A 19,477-nucleotide genomic window follows, 5' to 3' on the forward strand; every position below is an offset into this window, starting at 1 on the left:
TGCGAATTTTATCCGTCATTACTTTTGAAAAAAATTGATTTTTATATACTGATAACTTTTTTTTTATTTGTAAAAAGATGAAGACAGACCGCTGCCTTTATTTCAAAAGACAGTCGGAGGAGAAACAGGTGACCATCTCTTATAAGGCAGGAAAATTTAAGGGTAAAGTTTAAGAAAAAGAGAAAACTCTGAGAATGATATTTAATTTTTTGGCAGTTTATTTACAGAGTCGGTAAACAAAAATGTAATAAAATTAAAGTAAAAATAAAAAGAATTATCGATCTTATTTGTATTATGGATGATAGTATCCTCATCATGTCTGGTTCAAAATTGCATTAAACTCATACCATGACTACTTTGCACACAACTGATTATTCATTGGCCTGCAAACATCATCGCGTACAATTTCTGTCACACAAGAGGAATAATGAAGGATCTGCATATACAAGCGTTCTCTATATAAGTTGGTGAAGAAACTTCAGTGGTAGAATTCATTTTTAGACATGCACTGAAAGGGTAAAAAACAAAAATAAGTATAATTTAAAAAAATGTATATTATGTATGTATATAAGTATAATTTAAATCATGTAGTATATATTATATGGGGTATGCCGTAGCGTATCAGGAACCCCGTATTCTTGAGGGGGCTCCTGAACACTTCATAAATACCGTAGAAAATAAAGCACTTTAAATTGTTATGTAATTGTACTGAAATATAAAATATAGGATGTTCGCTTGAAGTTGAGAATAGGTACACGTTTTTTTTTTTTTTTTTCGTAAGGAGAAAAGGGGAAGAGGCACATTTCAGTTCTGTGGAGTCCTCTCGATTTCTACTACACCACTGAGAATATACACAGACTACTCTAAATTAAAGATTAGATCTTATAGCAAATGGGTATTTTTATTACAACGTATTCTTGTAGTAAGTCCACCATTACAGTGATCAGCGTTTTTGCACTATAATAGAAATATTTATTGATAGTCAACATGTTCTCTTCTCTGAGAACTTGACGAACAATAATGCATTTAATATTTATTTATTTATTTATTATTCATTTATTGCAAATACAGCAAGCCCATCACAGCACATGGCTAGGTGCAGGTAAAAATACAACGGGAATGACATAAAATAATCGAGTATATGTACATAGCAGATTTTATATAGATATTAACAATGCCTAGGAATTTTAGTTATGAATTTAAAAATTGCAGAACAGTTATGAATTTAAAAAAATTGCAGAACAGGACATTTGGCTTTCAGTTGCAATTACTGGGTTGGATTATTTTTCTTAATTTTATCGGAGATCTGACTCCTATAGGCTTCAGAGTTGATTAATCTGTTGCACTCATGTTGTGATGATTTATGAGGTGAAGAGATGCATTGGGGAACATTCTGTACATTTGTTTGAGCCTGGAGAGGTATTTAAGAACAAGGGTTGCTCATACTTTTTTTTATATTTATTTCTGTTCGGAAACCTTTCAGAAAAGTGTGAGACCTAATTTCTAGAAATTTGAATATCTTATGCTGTTGCAACCTTACACTTTTAATTTGGCAGTATGTATTATCAAATTAAATTTCTTGGAAAAGTTTGTTAGGTTGAATAAGAGTTCGGCTCTTATAGCCAACTTACACTCATTATAGATTAAAAGAGCCACTGTATCCTTCGGGATTAAGCAGCTCCGAAAGGTCCTGACGAAAAGATTAAAACAAACACAAAATTACACCCCAAACTGCAGTATTTGGTATATTCTTTATGTAATGCGCATCCAAGTAATTATGTTGCTCTTTCGTGCAGGTTGACAAGAAGTGGGGTAACAAAAAAACAAAAACAAAAAAAAAAACGAAAACAAAACAGAATAGATATATAGCACCGCACATAGGACGGTCTACTTAGCATTTTCAAATTTCTCTGACAATTGGAATTGGCAATGAATTTATTCATTCCATTAAAAAGTACAGTGACACCTAGAGATACCTAGATAATGAATGACTTCTAGTTTTGATCGTCCGCTTTCTAAAGGAAATCAGGAGGCTGCGGTGAAACTATTATTTCCACAAGTCTCGGTACACGTTTTCGTTGGATGGAAGGTCTTTGGCGTGTTTTCAATTTGGGGAACGTTTTGTAAAGGTCTACATCGTCTGAAGTACGATGTAAAGTAAAGTGGCCATTTTGACTCTGAAAGCCCGTGATGGACCGATGATTTTTTAATTTTGTTTTTATTGTTTCTTGTTGTGCAGGAGCAATATTCTGCCAGTCCTGATAACATTGTTCTTCGAAAACAAATTCGATTTTTTGGAGCAGGATCTCACTTTTATCAATAAGAAAACATTCATTGTCATGTAGCTCGGTGTGTGACGACTTGGTTTAGAGAGAATAATGTGACGTTGGGCTAGCCCGCTTAAAACACCGATCTGAGCCCAACGGAAGCACTGTGGAAATTACCAGGTAATTATTATAAAGGTATATGATGATGCCAATGGACGCCACGGATGCCAACACAACATGCTTGATTAAGAAGTGTTCTGCCGGAAGAATGAAGAAATATTATTGACACGTATCATGAATCGGCGGAAAGTTTTACACAAATTCTATTCGATGTGCTCAGAGGAAATGTTACATAATTTTAAAATCTGATCTATAAATCGGTACTTTTCTCTCTCTCTCTCAATGCCCCAGTACTTTTGGTAATATAGTATATTTCTGACTTCTACTATAAAAGGAGTCTTTTCCACTTCCAAATTTTCTCAAGTCTGTGAAAAGCATCATTTCACCTTCGTCTTACACACAGGAAACAACCTGCAGTACCTTTTCTTTTCCAGCTTTGTTACTCATTTTGCAGAATTTCGTTGTACTGGTGATCTTACTGTTTTGTCATCTGTTGCTTAATTTACTGATATAAAATGACTAGGCGAAATTTTTATCTGGAGATGCATACAGCCATGCACGAAGTGATTTTGTAAGCAAACGATCTTGAAACTCATCATTGACTCTGCGGCTTATACTGAAAAAAATCTGCTTTACATGCTATCATTACGATGATAACACATAAGAATTGCTAAATTCTTATGTGAAGAATTAGAAGAAGGAGACCTCGGCCTCCTTAGGTTCAGAGTTAGGCGATACATTACGAAATATTTCAGAGAAACTGTATTAGTACAACTCCAGATAATATTCATTTAAAATTTAAAATTAAAATTAAAATTAATTTATGCATTGGGCATCATATGGAAGATTGTGTATTTTGCTGCCTCTAATGATAGCTTTATATTTATTTTCTTATTTATTTTATTTGCTTTATTTTCATAATTTTCCTAATTATGTCATTATTCAAATATATATATATATATATATAATTTTAAAGCATTGCACTGTGTAACAGAAACATTTTATGTTCATTTTTCTGGGTTTATTTCAAATTTAGACATGCTGAGTACAATTCTGCTAAGCAGTTATGATATTTATAAGGATCGTATCCTATCCAAAGTGTTTCCTATTCAAATACTTTCAAATTTATGTAAATGCTAAGGTGCTTGCTTGGTTTCATATTGTTATGACTGCTATTTGAGGTTATAAACTCTCTACAGAGTTTTGCTATATTTGAAAATACTACATGGAGTCTTTACTACAGCGAAGAGAGTTAATTTTAGAAAATGGATCTCACCAAAAAACTATCTATGCAACGAGGGGGATGCCTCAGGGTGGGGTGATGTCGATCACCCTCTTTGCAATTCTACTAGAGCCATTCCTTGCAGCACATACAAATTTCTACTCCTTCGCCGATGATTTCAAAAGATCCCAAACAGATTCAAGAAATTAATAATCAAACCTCCAATCAAATTCAACAATTAATAGATTATTTACAGCTAGCCGGACTCCAACTAAACAATGCGAAGTCAGCTCACATGACAATTACGAAGAGGAAGTTCAGGAATGACATCCGAGTTATAGTTAATGGCGAGACAATTCCAAAAGTTTCATCTCATACTGACCTTGGGTTAACGTGAGATGAATACTTAAATTTCAAAGATCACTTCCTCAAGACAAAGAAGAAGACCTATGCTGCATTCTGGACTATCCGCCAGGAGCTCGTAGGCTGCCACAACAATAATCTGATTTGTCAATACATTGATAGGTGTCTCACTCCTATACCTTTATATGCATCCGAAATCTCGTCCTCAGAACCTGCCTCTCTGCGTAACAGATTCCTGACGATGGAATACTGGATTCTGCGGTGGCTGAACCGTCTGGGAGGGAACCCGTTCATCTCGAAATCTATTCTTCTAGTCAATCTAGGCGTGACCCCCTGGAAGCTGACTGTTCTCAAAAAATCTCAGAGAATAATGGGCAGCCTGGCTTACCTCCTAGCGGTGTGTACGTACAACGTTGGGTCCCATTAGGGATCCTGCGGCCAAAAGCCAGACCACAACAGAACCCAACATAATACTTCTCATATACAACACACAATACTTTTGTCTGGCTTTTACAGAGTAATGTATACTTCACAAGAGTAATTATGGCGCAGTTGTGAGAAACCACTGGTGGTGTCCTCTCCCCAAACACTATGTTCTCAGAAAAAATCTGTCCACACCTCTAAGCTGCTAACCCGTCAGATTGATGCCCCATCGATTATGGACGAAATCTGGACCAAACCAGAACTACTGTAAAATCTGCGCTTTATTTGTATCAGAAATATAAATAATTTAATGTAAAAATATATCTTAAAAGCTAAACAAATTGTAATAACAATTACAGAAACGAAATGAAATGTAGGTTAAGTTGTATATATAATTACAATGTTAATTTAATATCAATTTTATTTTAAAGTTAATCATTACTGCTGTTAAGTAAATATAATTTTCGAAACAGTGTCATTATTTTAAATATAGAAAATTTGTATAAAATTGTATGCTGTATATAAAATATATATATATATATATATATATTTGTATATATATATATTTTATATATTCTGGCTGTTCAAGGGGTGAACATAAGGTGAATAAACAGATGGTAATAAAATTATAATACATTGTTGCAAAACAGGTCAAGCACAGGTGGCACTAGCTTTGCAACTTATAAGGAAGCATATTTTGGAATGTTTATGGGTGATCAAGAGAAGTCGTAATACCTTGGTCGTCCATAAGCATTCCAAAATATACTTCATTAGTCGGTTTGAGACTACGGTAGCATGGTTTTTCTCCCGGAAACTCAGCTTTTTCGTGCAAAAAACAGGAAAATCGGACCATAATGAGCTATGGGCACCTCAGTCTGTTGTGGTAGCTATTGATCAACATTAGAAGGATAGTTATATAATCAGAAGTCTATGGCTTTTCCTCGAATTTGGAGAAAGGCCACTAACTGCAATAATGATTGCTATTTTTGCATGATGAACATTTCGATATATAGGAAGACTGAAGGTTGAAGGAATACTTGTTGAAATATACCGTATTTTTTGCTGCAAGGTCACTGAAGATGTGCAAATTTCAATTTACTTCCTTAGAAGAAACTTTAGAAAGGGAAGATCATCTGGCGAACAAGAAAATGATGCTGAACCAACCAAATCTAAAAGGCTTCACCAGATCTAATGAACAGATCTTGATATCTCCTCTAAAAGTGCGCACTTTACTGAATCTTAAGTGAAAAATGTTATCCACAGGAAAACCAACCAATTTTTATATCTTTTTATGTAGTTGCGGGTTCTCTGTGCTACAACTAATATATATGTATGTTCAGTTTTAAGAAGTTTGCAATCACAATCCCGCAGAGTGACATAGGCCTTTTTTCGAATATCAAAGTGAAGTTTGTTCATGGGCAACTCAAAGAGAAATTGGAAGGGCGTTTTGTTTCACAATGGGAATACTTTTTCATTGATTCCTATTCGCTCTTCATATGAAGGAAGGCAATGAAAATGTGAGCCGTCTGCTAGTCGACAGGCGTTTCTGGGGGCTTCATGATGCTATATTTCAGTACCGTATCTTCATATGGTGTAGCTGCACCAGTATATTTAGCCTGGAGGGGTGAGTGCAAAAGGAAAAGAGAAAGTTACCTAAATTAATTATATTGCACCAGGATGCAAACTCTGGTTGATACGATACTGTAATTCCTTCTTGGGTTGCGTGATAGCTATAATTGTAGCCCGTGATAGCTATAAAAGTATCCTTTTCTCCTCCCATCTCTTTCCGTAGGAAAGTAGAGCAGTAGACCAGTGCTATATCAGGATAGAACGATGTCTGTCACACAGAAATTGAGGATTAAAGCCCGGTGATCCCACTAAAGTTAATAATGCCCTGATCCAAGGAGACGAGGTATTGTTGCCACATTATGTTCCGAATATGGACAGTTTACAGAAAATACGTTTGTTTTTTTTTAGAATAAATTGTCTGACGCGAAAGTAAAAAGTAGCATAATCATCCGACTAGAAATTAAGTAGACGCTGGTATCGAAATGGTTGGAATACTTGGAATTCAAAATGGTTATTGTTGAAGAGAATGCGTAGCAGATATTTTTTTTTATTTCTTTTCAGTTTTAGGCTTGTAATATGAGCAGATACCACAAATAATTGGTTGAAAATTTCACTGAACAGTATTGGTGAAAATATGAACAATTGGGGTACATAATGCCTCTAAGTTTACACTATTTGCTCTCGCACTTCTCCTTTTTTAGGCAAAATTTTATTACGTGAATGAAGAGCATGGGAAAATACTTCCATCAAGACATCCAAGAAATGGAGAAGCTGTGCCAAGAAAGGCGAGATATGGGTAAGGCGGATGACCTTATGTTTGTTTCCAGATGATCGTAAAAGAAAAAGATGATGAGATGTTCATATTTGACTGACGTATCCTAATTTACCTTCATCGGTACCAATTATACTCAAATAATTTCTTACTCTGGGATTATTTATGGACTTCTGCCCTCACTGGCAGCACAGCTGATATAATCATCGTCCTCCCCACACTTGGTGGAAAAGAACCAAGTTCGAACCCTGTCAGTGACGGGGTTCGAACTTGGATCTTTTCACCATGTGCGGCGTTAGGAATTTTCGTGGATTTTTTTCATATGTGGCTGTGTTAGTCAGTCTGAGATGAAGGTAGCATGGTTTTCTCTCCCGGAAAACTCGGATTTTTCGTCCAGCAAACAGGAAAATTGAACAAAGACTAGACCTATTTTACAGACATAATATATACAGTGCAATATGGTCTAAGTCACTGATGTGCCTAAAACCTAAAGCAAAAACGTATTATTAATTATGGACTTCCTTTGGTAAAGAGGTATACGATACTGGCTTTCTGTAAGTTAGATATACTTTAAAAATAAATACGGATATTTTATTTATTCCTAGAAAAACCGGGGAAGCAATGAAAAAAAAAATCATATTTACAATCAGCCTATTTAGAATTATAAACAAACTTCAAGAAAGTTAGAAGTTTTTTTTTTTTTTTTTTTTAATTTGTTACATAGCTTAAGTTTGGGAGTAGCTAATTTCTACCTGTCCAGTTTTATATTTTATATGTAGTTATATGAATTTGTTTAAATTACCTTTTGGAAACTTTTTCTTTTATCCTCTCCATGGTCTCAGATCGAGCTGATCAATTGTACTGCAAGGTATTGTGGGATTTCTGAAAGAAAAAATATATATCTGATCAGAGAACCTTTATTACAAGTGCGATCAGCTTCAGTATTTTAACTATTTAATTTCAGTAGTGAAGTATTCTAAGAATAGTCTGAAAGTAATCAAATTTCAAATTTCTATTAACCAGAGCTGTAATGCTCAATATGTTCTACATTGATATCAATATTTGTAAAATAATAATTTTCGTTCCTGTAATCACGACGTACGATCGAAAAGCGTTGTCAACTTCAGGAAGGAAAATCGTTTTGCAATTTTTTCGTTAAATTTCTTTTAATTAATTTAATTTTTAATTGCGTTAGATTGATTTTTAATTATTTTTTTACTGTAGTGTAAGATTTTCGATTTTTTTCGTTTTAATTGCTGGAGAGTATCATACGGAAGTGTTCTACGTATTATATTGAGGTAAACTTCTCTTATTATTTTACAAAAAAAAAGGAAGTAGTCAAAGTAAATATTTAAAAGTAATATATGTTAACTGATTGCTGTCGTCCACTAAACGTTTGTACACCTGTGAATGTGTCAATTTAATATTTATTAATATTAATTTTAATATAATATAATTGATCTTAATCTTTTCATAATTGTGTTTAGACTCAATTTGGGAAATTGTTGGAGAGGTTGATGATAAAACGTTTGAATAAAAGATATCAAGAAAAATGATTAGATTCAAACAGCCAGTATGGTTTTAAGAAGGGGGGTGTCGGCTGAGGATGTGGTTTGTGATATAATGAATAAAGTGAGATATACAACGTTTAAATACGCAATAGGGATATTTGTTGACTTCAGAGGTGCCTTTGATTACTTATGTTGGGAAGGTATACTGAGAAGGTTACGACAGTTCGCGTTTCCAGGGAATTTATATAGACTGATGCGTGGCTACTTTACCAATAGGAAAGTCGAAGTTAGAACTAAGTACACAAGAGTTATTAAAGAGGTAAATAGGGGAGCTCCACAGGAGTCTGTATTAGGCTCCTATATATGGAACTTTGTATTAGATGAATTATTAAAAAAAGATTGGAATGACAATAATGTAATAGACTACGCAGATGATGTGATGTTAGTAATTTATGGAAACTCGAGACTAACTTTGGAAAATAAAGCTGAAGTAGCATTAAGGCAATTATTAGATTGGGCTAAAATACATCAATTAGATATTTCGACGACAAAAACAAAAAGTATGATGCATAAGGGTACCTACAGTTCTAAAAGACATCTCACCATATGATCAAGGAGGCTATGCCTCTGAGGTCAAATATCGTGGTGTATTACTGGATGATAGGTTGAACTTCCTTCCCCATTCGAAGTATGTTAGAAATAAAGTGATGGCAACATAAAAAAGTCAAGAACATTTTAAGAGTGGAATGGGGTTTAAAAAGGAAAGCATTACATATTCTCTACCAGTGTGTGTTTCTTTTCATAATAACATGGGGGGCATGGGGCTCGGCTAAAATCATTCAGTTGTGAGAAGAAATTTAATTTCTGCTCAGTTGGCTGCTCTTTTGAATGTTACTAGAGTTGTGGGATGGTTTGCAACTGGTCTTTGCAGGTTATTGCAGGGCGAGAGCCCATAAACTTGGTGATAATGCGGAAGTATTTGACATATTGGAATCCGAACAACCGCCTTTAGACAAAAAAAGAGTTTTTATTGTGTCATTTAATATTTTGTGCTGAAACCTTTTGCTTTTATGGCAGCCTTCAATCTTCGCGGCATACTCTCAACCAGCTTTTTATAAATGTCAGGTGATATGTTCCTCCACTCGGCCTTTAACGCAGCCACCAGTTCGGCCTTTTTCTTTGGGCGAACTCGACGTGCACGTACACAGCGATTCAATACATCCAAAAGATGCTCGATAAGGTTCAGATCAGAACTCTGGGCTGGCCAAATCAACTTTTCCACGTCCATGTTCTCAAACCACTCTGTTACGACCCGAGCATTTTGGCATGGCGCGTTGTCTTGCTGATACAGGTATGGACCTTCCCTGAAGTATTGCCATAATGTTGGAAGTGCGTAATTGTCCAGGCTGTCCTGGTATTGCACAGCATTCATATTTTGTCGATAACGACTAATGAACCCAAGCGAAACCACGAAAGGATCCCCATATCATGACATTTCCTCCGCCAAACTTCATTGTTGGGAGGATAAAATCAGGAAGGACCTGTTCCCCTGGCATTCGCCACACCCAGGAACGGCCATCAGACTGATAGAGTGCAAACCTCGACTCGTCCATCCATAGGACTGTTTTCCACTGCTCTACAGGCCAGGATTCGCGCTCCTTACACCATATTAATCGGCGTCTAGCATTTGTTGAGGTGATCAGTTCTGTTCAACTGTTGAGGTTATTCTGTTGAACGTCTCATCTTGCATGTCCACTTTTGCAATTGTCTGTTCAAATCCCAGTGTGCATATTTATAGAGCAGGTTCTGTGACGTGTTGCATGCATAGGACCTGTTTCCTCATCCATGGTGGAGTGTCCGGATATTAATGGTAGGGCAGTGTAGATTTATATGGGTTGATGCGCTTCAGCTCATGAAACGCTTTTAGAGTTTAATAATGAAATTAAATAAAAATTATACCTATAGGCATTTAGTTATTACAATGTGGCTTGCTGACATAATTTCTGATTTGTGATTACAATAGAATATTAGTATTAGTAGCGTCAAATGTGCATATGCAAGAAAATCAAAGTTATACAGAATCAGCCAAAAAAAAAAAAAAAATTCCATTTCACATATCCATCCCTCCCAATAGTCCGTCTAGTTGTTCATTGAATTTATTCGAACTACCCGCTTCCACAATATCGGATGGAAGCTTGTTCAATCAACCACACGCTGGCTAAAGACAAACTTCCGCACGTTTATTCTGCAGCCATCGTTACTCAATTTGATTTTATGGCTCTCATTTGCATAATCTGAGCAAGAGGAAGAATTCCATAAGCATTGAGTTTGCTCAAGCCATTAAAAGCCTTAACACCTCAATCAGATCACTTCCCAGGTGCCTAGTGTCCAGGCGTAGTGGAGTTCTTTACGTTCGCATATGCGTAAAGGATCTACTGTCTTTATCATGTCCGGTTTCTTCGTCTGTCCGTCTGCATGTAACAAACTGATTTCCAGTGGAGGATTTCGATGATATTTTATATTTGGGTGTTTAAAAGATTTTTCAAGGCATACCAAATTTCATTGAAATCGGTCCTATAGAAATTCACCAGTTTTTTCCAAAAATAAAATTTCTTTTATATTTAAATGGAAGTATGTTTTGAATGTTCCAGCATTACTTGATAAAGATAAGCCAAATCGACACCAAATTTTTAATCCGATTTATAAAAACACAACAAGTTTTTTTCTTAAATAAAAGATAAAATCTTTAGGTACGGTTGTCCAGAGATAAACATTTATTTCGAAACGGAGTCAGTGACGCCGAGTTAAAACCATATTTATTCAAATTTCACAAGCCGAAATATTTATAAAGCATGGTTATGTGTGAGGCTTATTGCTGCCTTTGTAAGTTATATTTCTGTATTTGTACTTCAGTTACTGGTAATTTTAATCAGTACTGTCTTTTGGATATAATTTAGTGTACGTCTTTTCATAATTTTAATAGTGTTTTTAGAAGTAAATGAAATGATATTTCATTTCAAGTCAAATTGAAAATGATCTTACCTACGGCTGGGTGGGAGAAATGCATCAGGTTGGATTTTCTTAATGTTTGTAGTCTTGCACATTATACTCGACAGGGTTATTTTTCGAATTTGATCTAGCTGGGCTGAAAAAAAGTGACATGTTGTTATACATTTTTGAATACACACAGATGTTATTAGACGGTAGTATTCTACTGCTTTCAATTCTCTGCAAAAGATAATAGGATACTATCACAACCTGACTAGAATATTGTGATTTGTTTTACACTGGTGTGCAAAACTTAAGGACCAGTCAGGTTTTCGCCGGTAGCTTCTCATAGGAGTGGCTTGGATATGGGAAAATCATACCAAAGGAACCTCGTGAAGTACAGAAATGATGAAGGAAAGAACACCGACACAACAACGGAAACAAAATGGTACAGAGGGACTTTATTCAAAAATGGCAACATAACACTGGCTGCCATGATATAGAAGCATCACTGCCAAAGATGGAACAAAGGGAAGAGGTGGTCCTCAGTAGGAGATATGGCCACCCCTAATGTCGATGCAGGCTTTGCACCGCCTGTCCATACTTAGAACAATGTTGTTGATAAGTTCTTGCGGTAACATCGTAACATCGTCCATTCCTCTGTCAGCGCCATCTTCAGCTGGTGAACATTTTCTGGTGAGTGTGGACGTGATGCTAGGCGTATCTCCCCAGAGCATTCCATATATATTCGATGGGATTTAGATCTGAAGAAACGGGCAGGCAAATCCATACGAACAATGTCCTCACTTTCCAAAAGCACATCAACAGCTGCGGTGCGATGGAGTGTGGCGTTATCAACCATAAACACGAACTCAGGGCCAATGGCACCTCGGAACAGACGCACATGGGGACGGATTGCCTCAGTACAGCGTTTACCGGTATCAGTACCGCCTTCCAGTATCTGTACGTCCATCCAAGATAATGCCGTCCCAGACGAGAAAACCTCGACCGCCATATCGATCCCTTTCAGTGATATTTGCGGGGTGATGCCGTCAGCTCAGAAACTAACAACCGCCTTTATGTAATATTATCATTCTCTATAATGTTAACTTTTAGAACATTCTTTTAGTTCTCATCTTAACTTGATTAATTAAATTATTTACCCTATCACCATATACGTATTTCTTTGTCTAAAGATGGATGTTAGTCAACAATAGATGCTACGTGCTTCTTAAAGAGGATAGATTACGAAATACTCTATTCAGACTAATGGCAATTGTTCTTCAGGCGTGCCACAAGATAAAGTTTGTGAATTACTGCTGTAGGGCGATTGTGTCATAGGAAGCAGCGCCAAATTTTTTCCTAGGTAGTACTTTTATTCGATCCTTATTTCAAAGACGCACTATACCAGGAGTGTTTGAAAAGTTCGTGTATGAGTGTGAAAGGGTATTGGAAGTGTTAATAATGTCCTTTTTTTTAAAAATTACAGCTCCTGAAGTCAACAAAGTTGTGTGAATTAGGAAAGATGGACAAAATTGGTCACCGGCAAGTCATTCAATATTTGGGAAAAAAGGAATAACGCCACACTAATTCACGAGGATATACAGTTACAACGTTGAAGGTTGTAACTATATCCTCATGAATTCCTTTTCCTGTTCCATGATTAAGAAGTGGGCAGCAGAATTTAAACAATGGAGGGAGAGCCTGGAAGATTACCTGCAACGTACATCACTCCAGAAGTTGTCCATAATGTGCATGATCTAGGAATAAGTGACCGACGATTGACAGTTTGGTACATTGCCAGCGTCTTGGGCATCTCATCTGAACGTGAGTACCACATAATTACAGAGGTTCCAGCTATGAAAAAGGTGTCAACACGATAGGTTCCAAAGTTGTTGAGAGCAGATCAAAAAGACACAAGAGTTGTCAAGTCAAGTGAACATTTGCATCGTTTCCAAGCAGATTTAGAAAAATTCTTTGAAAGGTTTGTGACTGTGGATGAAACTTGGGTTCATCACTTTCAGACATAGACAAAGGAGTGATCCACAGCCCTTCTTTCTTTTCTCCTTCCAAAGTAAGCCAAGTCGATTCTTTCTGCTGTCAAGGTGATGGCATCGATTTTTTTGGGATGCTGATGGATGGTTGCTAGTGAATTACCTTTAGAAAGGCCATACCGTCACAGTGGAATATTATGTAAACTTGGTGAGGTGTTTTCGTGAAAACATTAAAGGTAAACGATGAAGAAAACTCAGCAAAAAGGAGGCTTGCTCCACCAGTACAGAGCAAGTCATTGCCATAGATGCCCTGCATGAGGGCGACTGTGAAATCTTGGGCCATCCCTCATATTCACAGATCTAGCACACTCGGAGCTTTACCTGTTTTCTAATTTTGAAAAAAAAAAAATGCTGTGTGGCACCCATTTTCCCACCGACAGAAACGTTATTGCTGCACTGGATGCATTCCTGAAGGCCAAAGAGAAAACTTTCTTCCCAGCTGGAATTCTAATCAACGCATTGCAGAATCGGTGACAAAATTGTACTGACTGCAAAGGGACTGACTATGTTGGAAAGTAACATTTACCAGACTTCTAAAATTCACCCTTCATATTCAGGCCAAACGTTTTAAACGCCCCAAGTTTAATCAACCTTCTCGCAGTTGATTAGTTTGGACTTTGACATACAATATGAAATGAAGCTTCATTTGGATGTATATACTGTACATAGAAAAATTACGTATTGGTGACTGGGTAAAGAATTTATTGACCAGAGAAATTAAGATAAGATATAAAAGAATGACTTACAAATTAACATTACAAATTTATGACATTAACAGATTAAATTGTATGTTATCTTAGGTTTACAATTATATTACACTCAGTTTGGCTATATATTAGCGCTTGCAGCGCAGAAAATTCGAGAAAAAATTCCTACGCAAACGCACTGTTATGAAAGCTTCCTTTTTCTCTTTAGTTGCCCTTTACACTTTTATCTTATAATTACTCCATACGTTTTTTTCTTTTTATTTTACAGTACACTGTAGGACTTTTAGTAGCCTTATTGGTGGTATTGTGATAAGAACTGGAGTGCTTTGAGAATTTGGGAATTCGTTTTCAGCACTCAGAAGACATCTCACAACGGAGTATGATGGACTATGTAAGCTGTTGAACCTTAAAGGTGGCAGTGAACATGTGGACATGCGTCGTGTCTTATGTACGGCAGCACCTGAACGTTAGTTCAACCCCGCCATGGTACATTGTGATGAATACACAGCTCTGTAAAATGGCCGGATACGAGTATGGTGTTATGCCTGCGAAGTGTGTGTGTGTCTTGTTCTGTTGTTTTTGTTGTTTTTACTAGGGAGCAGAGATCACCGGGATGGCTGCTCCTCAGTACCCGTCACGCACCGGGTGGAAAAGGCCCGGGTTCGAATCACTTTGATAACGCGAAGAATTTTAATGGGCTTTTTTCACTCCGTGGCTGAGTTAGTCGGTCTCAGACGTAGATAGCAAGGTTTGCCCCCCAGAAACTGGGGTTTCTGTCCAGCAAAACTGACAAATCGACCATAGAACACACGCAATTAATAGACATAAGACACACAGCACGGCAGATGAATTTAATTATTCGGGTGGCTTAATATAATAGTTTGGGTTTTTAGTACTCTTCCATGCCACGAGGAGGCGGGCCAGAACAATACGCGTACTGTCAAACGAAAGTGCCAGAATAAGAATCCCGCATCCAATTGGGATAAAATCAGTTCCAGTGGATCCCGTACTACTGGGAGCCCAAACCTGTGGTACTAGCAGAAAATTAAAAAATATATAATAAAATAATACATTTAAAAAAGTAATATGTCTCTTTTGTCTCCTTTGTCTCCTTTATGCCACCTTTGTCTCCTTTCTTTCCTGTAACCTCATTCATTTACTACATTATTTATAATCAAAAGTATGTTTATTTATTTTCCCATATATTACCCTTTCCCACCTCAATATGCGGCTCAGCATTATATGACCCACTTAGAAATTTGCTATTTTGTTTTCTAACAAATAGCTAATGGGGCGTGCTACTGTCTTCTTGTCAGTTTTTGCACAGGAAAGTCAAATCGACTAATTGCGTTTATGCCCTACTGATATAATAGTTGCAGAAACTATTAATTTACTTCCTACTCTATATCCCTTTTAGATAATTTGTTAGTAATAATAAGCGGTATGAAAAATATTATAAAACAAATTGAATCAAAGAGTACCTGATTTAAATGAGCCTGGCTGATGGAAGTGCTCAAAGTAAAAACGATCTCCGAATTTCAAATTGTGAAACTGACGACCTATGATGCATCTGGCCACCGGAGGTACCAGGGCGTCGGTATTATGGATTTCGAAAGCACCTCCAACGAAAGCGTCAATGTCGAAAACACTCCTGAAAAAGACTAATTCAGTGCGAAACTATTCCAAATAATTTTGTGTATGAAGCATTTTAAGGGTAAAATACTATTTTAAAATGAGCCAATGATAATCTGTTTCGTTAATAGTTTTACCAAATAAAATGTGACTGTTCATGTATAAAAGTATATCTATAATTACTTTCGTGGGTAGCACAGTTGGTAGAATGGCTGTCCTCCCCACACCGGATGGAAATGACCTGAATTTGAGTCCCGTCCATGACGGGAGGAGTTTTTATGGGCCTTTTTCACAACGTGGTTGAGTTAGTCGGTCTCAGGCGAGGGTAACATGGTTTTTTCTCCCGAAAACTCGGGTTTTTCGTCCAGAAAACAGAAAATCGACCTCGGAACACACACAATTTAAAGACAATATACATGGAGCAATATGGCCTTAGTCGCTGATGCTCCTAAAGCCCAACAACAACGTTTACAATTTTTTTCCGGCACTGTTTATACTTTCTTGTTGTAGGGCTCTACATGAGTTATTTGTGTATTTTCTTGTGCACAGATGTGGATTATTTTTAAAGGTTACAACTATCGACATCAGGTTTTAAGAAATTTTTATTTATTTATTTATTGTCATTATTATTTTTCCGCAAATACCTCATTTATTTTATTATAATTTTATGTATTAAAAATGTTTAGTCTTGTTTGTATAAAAAAAATTTATTTAAATTTTTTTATAAAATTTTTATAAAAACTTAAATTTTTTTTAAATAATCACATTCTGTTCTGAAAACTTTTATCGTAGATTTTGATTGTTTTGTTAAATAGATTTTAGGATCACCGATATAAACACTAAAAAATATCGATTTCATGACAGAGAGAGAAATCCTCCAAATGGTGTCAAATATGTAATCTTATTTATTATGAATCTTAGTGAGAAAAAGAACTTTTGTTTCATATTCAGCAAAATCATATCTTGCAGTCACCAGTGTCATCAGATCGTAAAACTATTTCAGAAAAATTCTGTTCTCATAAATCTCCTATTATATAATGTATATTTAGTTCATATCTCTAATATTGGTTTGACTTTGCGCCTCTTTGTGTATGTTTTAAAATCTTCTTGCTGACGAAGGGCAGGGGCATGCTCACCAGAAATATCGACCTTAGACTTGGTTGCTATTAATGACTTATGGCTGCTCCGTAGCCAGGCGGGCAGGAGCAGCAGTGCGTAGCACACGCTCTTTGATTAGACCGGGGGTCGAGCCCGTGACCACTAAATACGGAGGACGCGGAAAGGTCAGGGAATGACCACCGTATATTCCCGGAGCAATATGGCCTTAGTTGATAATGCTTCTAAAAACGAAATATTAGTGACTTATGAATGGATACGGTACTGCATAAATATGTATTATCCTTACAATGCACAAATATGTACTGTTACAATGCGCATAAAGTGACTGGCTTTCGACTTCTGTACTCAATTTTTAGTGCCTGGCTGGTATCCACTCATTAATACTTGCCATCAGGAGTTTACTAAACGCTGAATTATTTTTCTTTTTATCTAAGCTCACCTCAATAAAGATCTTAAAACAAATTCTCTCGCATATGACAGTGTTTCTTATTTCATTTAACATCTAATCAAAAGGCTCTAGCGAAATTTTTAATTTACCTGAAATTCTAAAACCTGCTTTTGTTTCCTATATTGCTTCAAAAATCGTAGTTATTTATTTGTTATGTTCAATAAATATTTATTGAACATATTTGGATATTCAAATTTTATAACAGCGTTTCTTAACTTGAGATATACGGATCTCTGTAGGGGGGTAGATATTTCACGAATTCCCAGAGAAATTTCACAAAGAATATTTTTCTACTTTGCAAATCATTTTACTGAAAAAGTTAGTGTCTGAAATCATAAAACACATAGTGTCTCCTTAATGTATGAAGCCATTTGATGCAACAATATTAAAAAGTACGTTGTTCGAACTTACTTTCTAATATCATTGTAAACTATTAAACTCATATGCATAACTTTTCAACTCATTTGCCTCTTCTACTGGACTTTATATGATTCTTTCCACTTTGATGAAACAAGGAACTTATCCGATTCACTGCTTTTTTTTATACTCATCTTCCTGTTCCCCATTTTTAGATCTACTATTCCTGGTGATCTCTCGAAATCAGATTTCACCTGTCTTATCCATCAGTGATTTTGTTGCTTATGCAGTACGCTGTCTTATAAACAGTCAGGACGCTTGTAATTATGAATACATTAAAGCTGAAGAGAAAAGCATTTTCTCTCTAGTAGGTGAGACAAGAACCAGAGAGCATCAATATAAAAATATGATATGAAGTGGTAACAGGGGTTTGAATCTTATAAAGTTTACCTTTTGGTACCGTGTTGTAGAATTTTAACCACTCGTATAATACATGAAAATTTACAGACGCAATATACTGTACTGACGTTTCGCGTCACTGGATGCCTTGGCGTAAATTCGGAAACAACCAAATCTGGGCACTGAACCCTTAAGTCAGCAGCGCTAATAGACCAGAATAGGCTTCTATAGCCATTTATAAAAAAAATAAAAAAATATATAGTATAATTCATACTATATCTGCTTTTGGGATCTCTTCTTAAATATATAAATCTCGAGTACCAGTTAATTATGCAGAAGCACAATTAATTAATAATGTGGTATGTTCACATATACCGAATTGTCGCGCTTTGATCTAATTGGCGTATGCACAAGATTATCGCACAGTTTAAATTTTCTGCTAAATTATTCCATACACCGATTTGCCATTCTGCAAAACGTCATACACCTAATTGTCTTATATTGGAATCGATTCTTTCACGCTGAACACATCATTCGGCGTAAAACACATCATGAGACTTGATGTAGCCGAGTGGTCAAGAGCGCGAGTGCAGTGACACGTGCTCTTTGAGTGGACTGGGATTCAAGCCGGTGACTGCTGAATACGATTAGCATTTGTATTCATGATTTATTGTAAATTCGACTGATCAGGTGGTCGTACCCTAATATAAACAAGATTTTTCCTGTTTTAGTTCCTTTCTGTGTTAAACCCCTAGCATTTTTGCTGTTATGGTCATTGCATCAGGCATGCATGTAAAATTTTCACTGATCGCAATAAAGATATTATATTATTATATATTATACATAACCAAACGGTTACTGCGATTATTATTCGCACTTTCTGTGGTATCATCTGAGCCATTCAATTTGTAAATTAAAAAAAAGTCTTAAGATTAGATTGAGTCCTAAAAATTATTCTTATTTTGCTGCACAGGATGATCTGGCTGCATGTTGCATATGTGGCACGAGAGGAACTAACGGCCATCGGAGATGTGACGATAACATCCACCCTGAAGTTGGAATCTTTGAATCTCAAAGATTCCAACTTTGAGATTCAAAGTTAGAATCTCAACGATAACATCCACCCTGAAGTTGGAATCTTTGAGATTCAAAGATTCCAACTTCAGGGTGGATGTTATCGTCACTTCATGCGATTTTTGGGGCGTTTCCGACCTTAAATCGATGTTGGTGTGAAGAAGTCACAGCCGCTACAATGAAAGGGCATGTTAATAAAACTGCCTGTTGCACGTGCTTGAGAAGTGGATGCAACATTGTAATAAGTGCTTTACGTGCGGAGGCCGCTTTTTCGAATAACACGGATAGTTTGATTTCAAAAAAAAAAAAAAAACAGGACAGAAGACATTCGAATGGAGGCTTTGTTTGGGAGAACAACGATCGTAATCACTGTGTTTAGCTGCGAGGACTGATGATGGTATAAGCAGATGACTGATGATGGTATAAGCCTCCCTTCGAATCCCTTCTAGAAG

The sequence above is a fragment of the Mastigoproctus giganteus genome, chromosome 2 (genome assembly GCF_048544385.1).
Source record: "Mastigoproctus giganteus isolate SK-2022 chromosome 2, ASM4854438v1, whole genome shotgun sequence".
Classification (NCBI taxonomy): Eukaryota; Metazoa; Arthropoda; class Arachnida; order Uropygi; family Thelyphonidae; genus Mastigoproctus; species Mastigoproctus giganteus.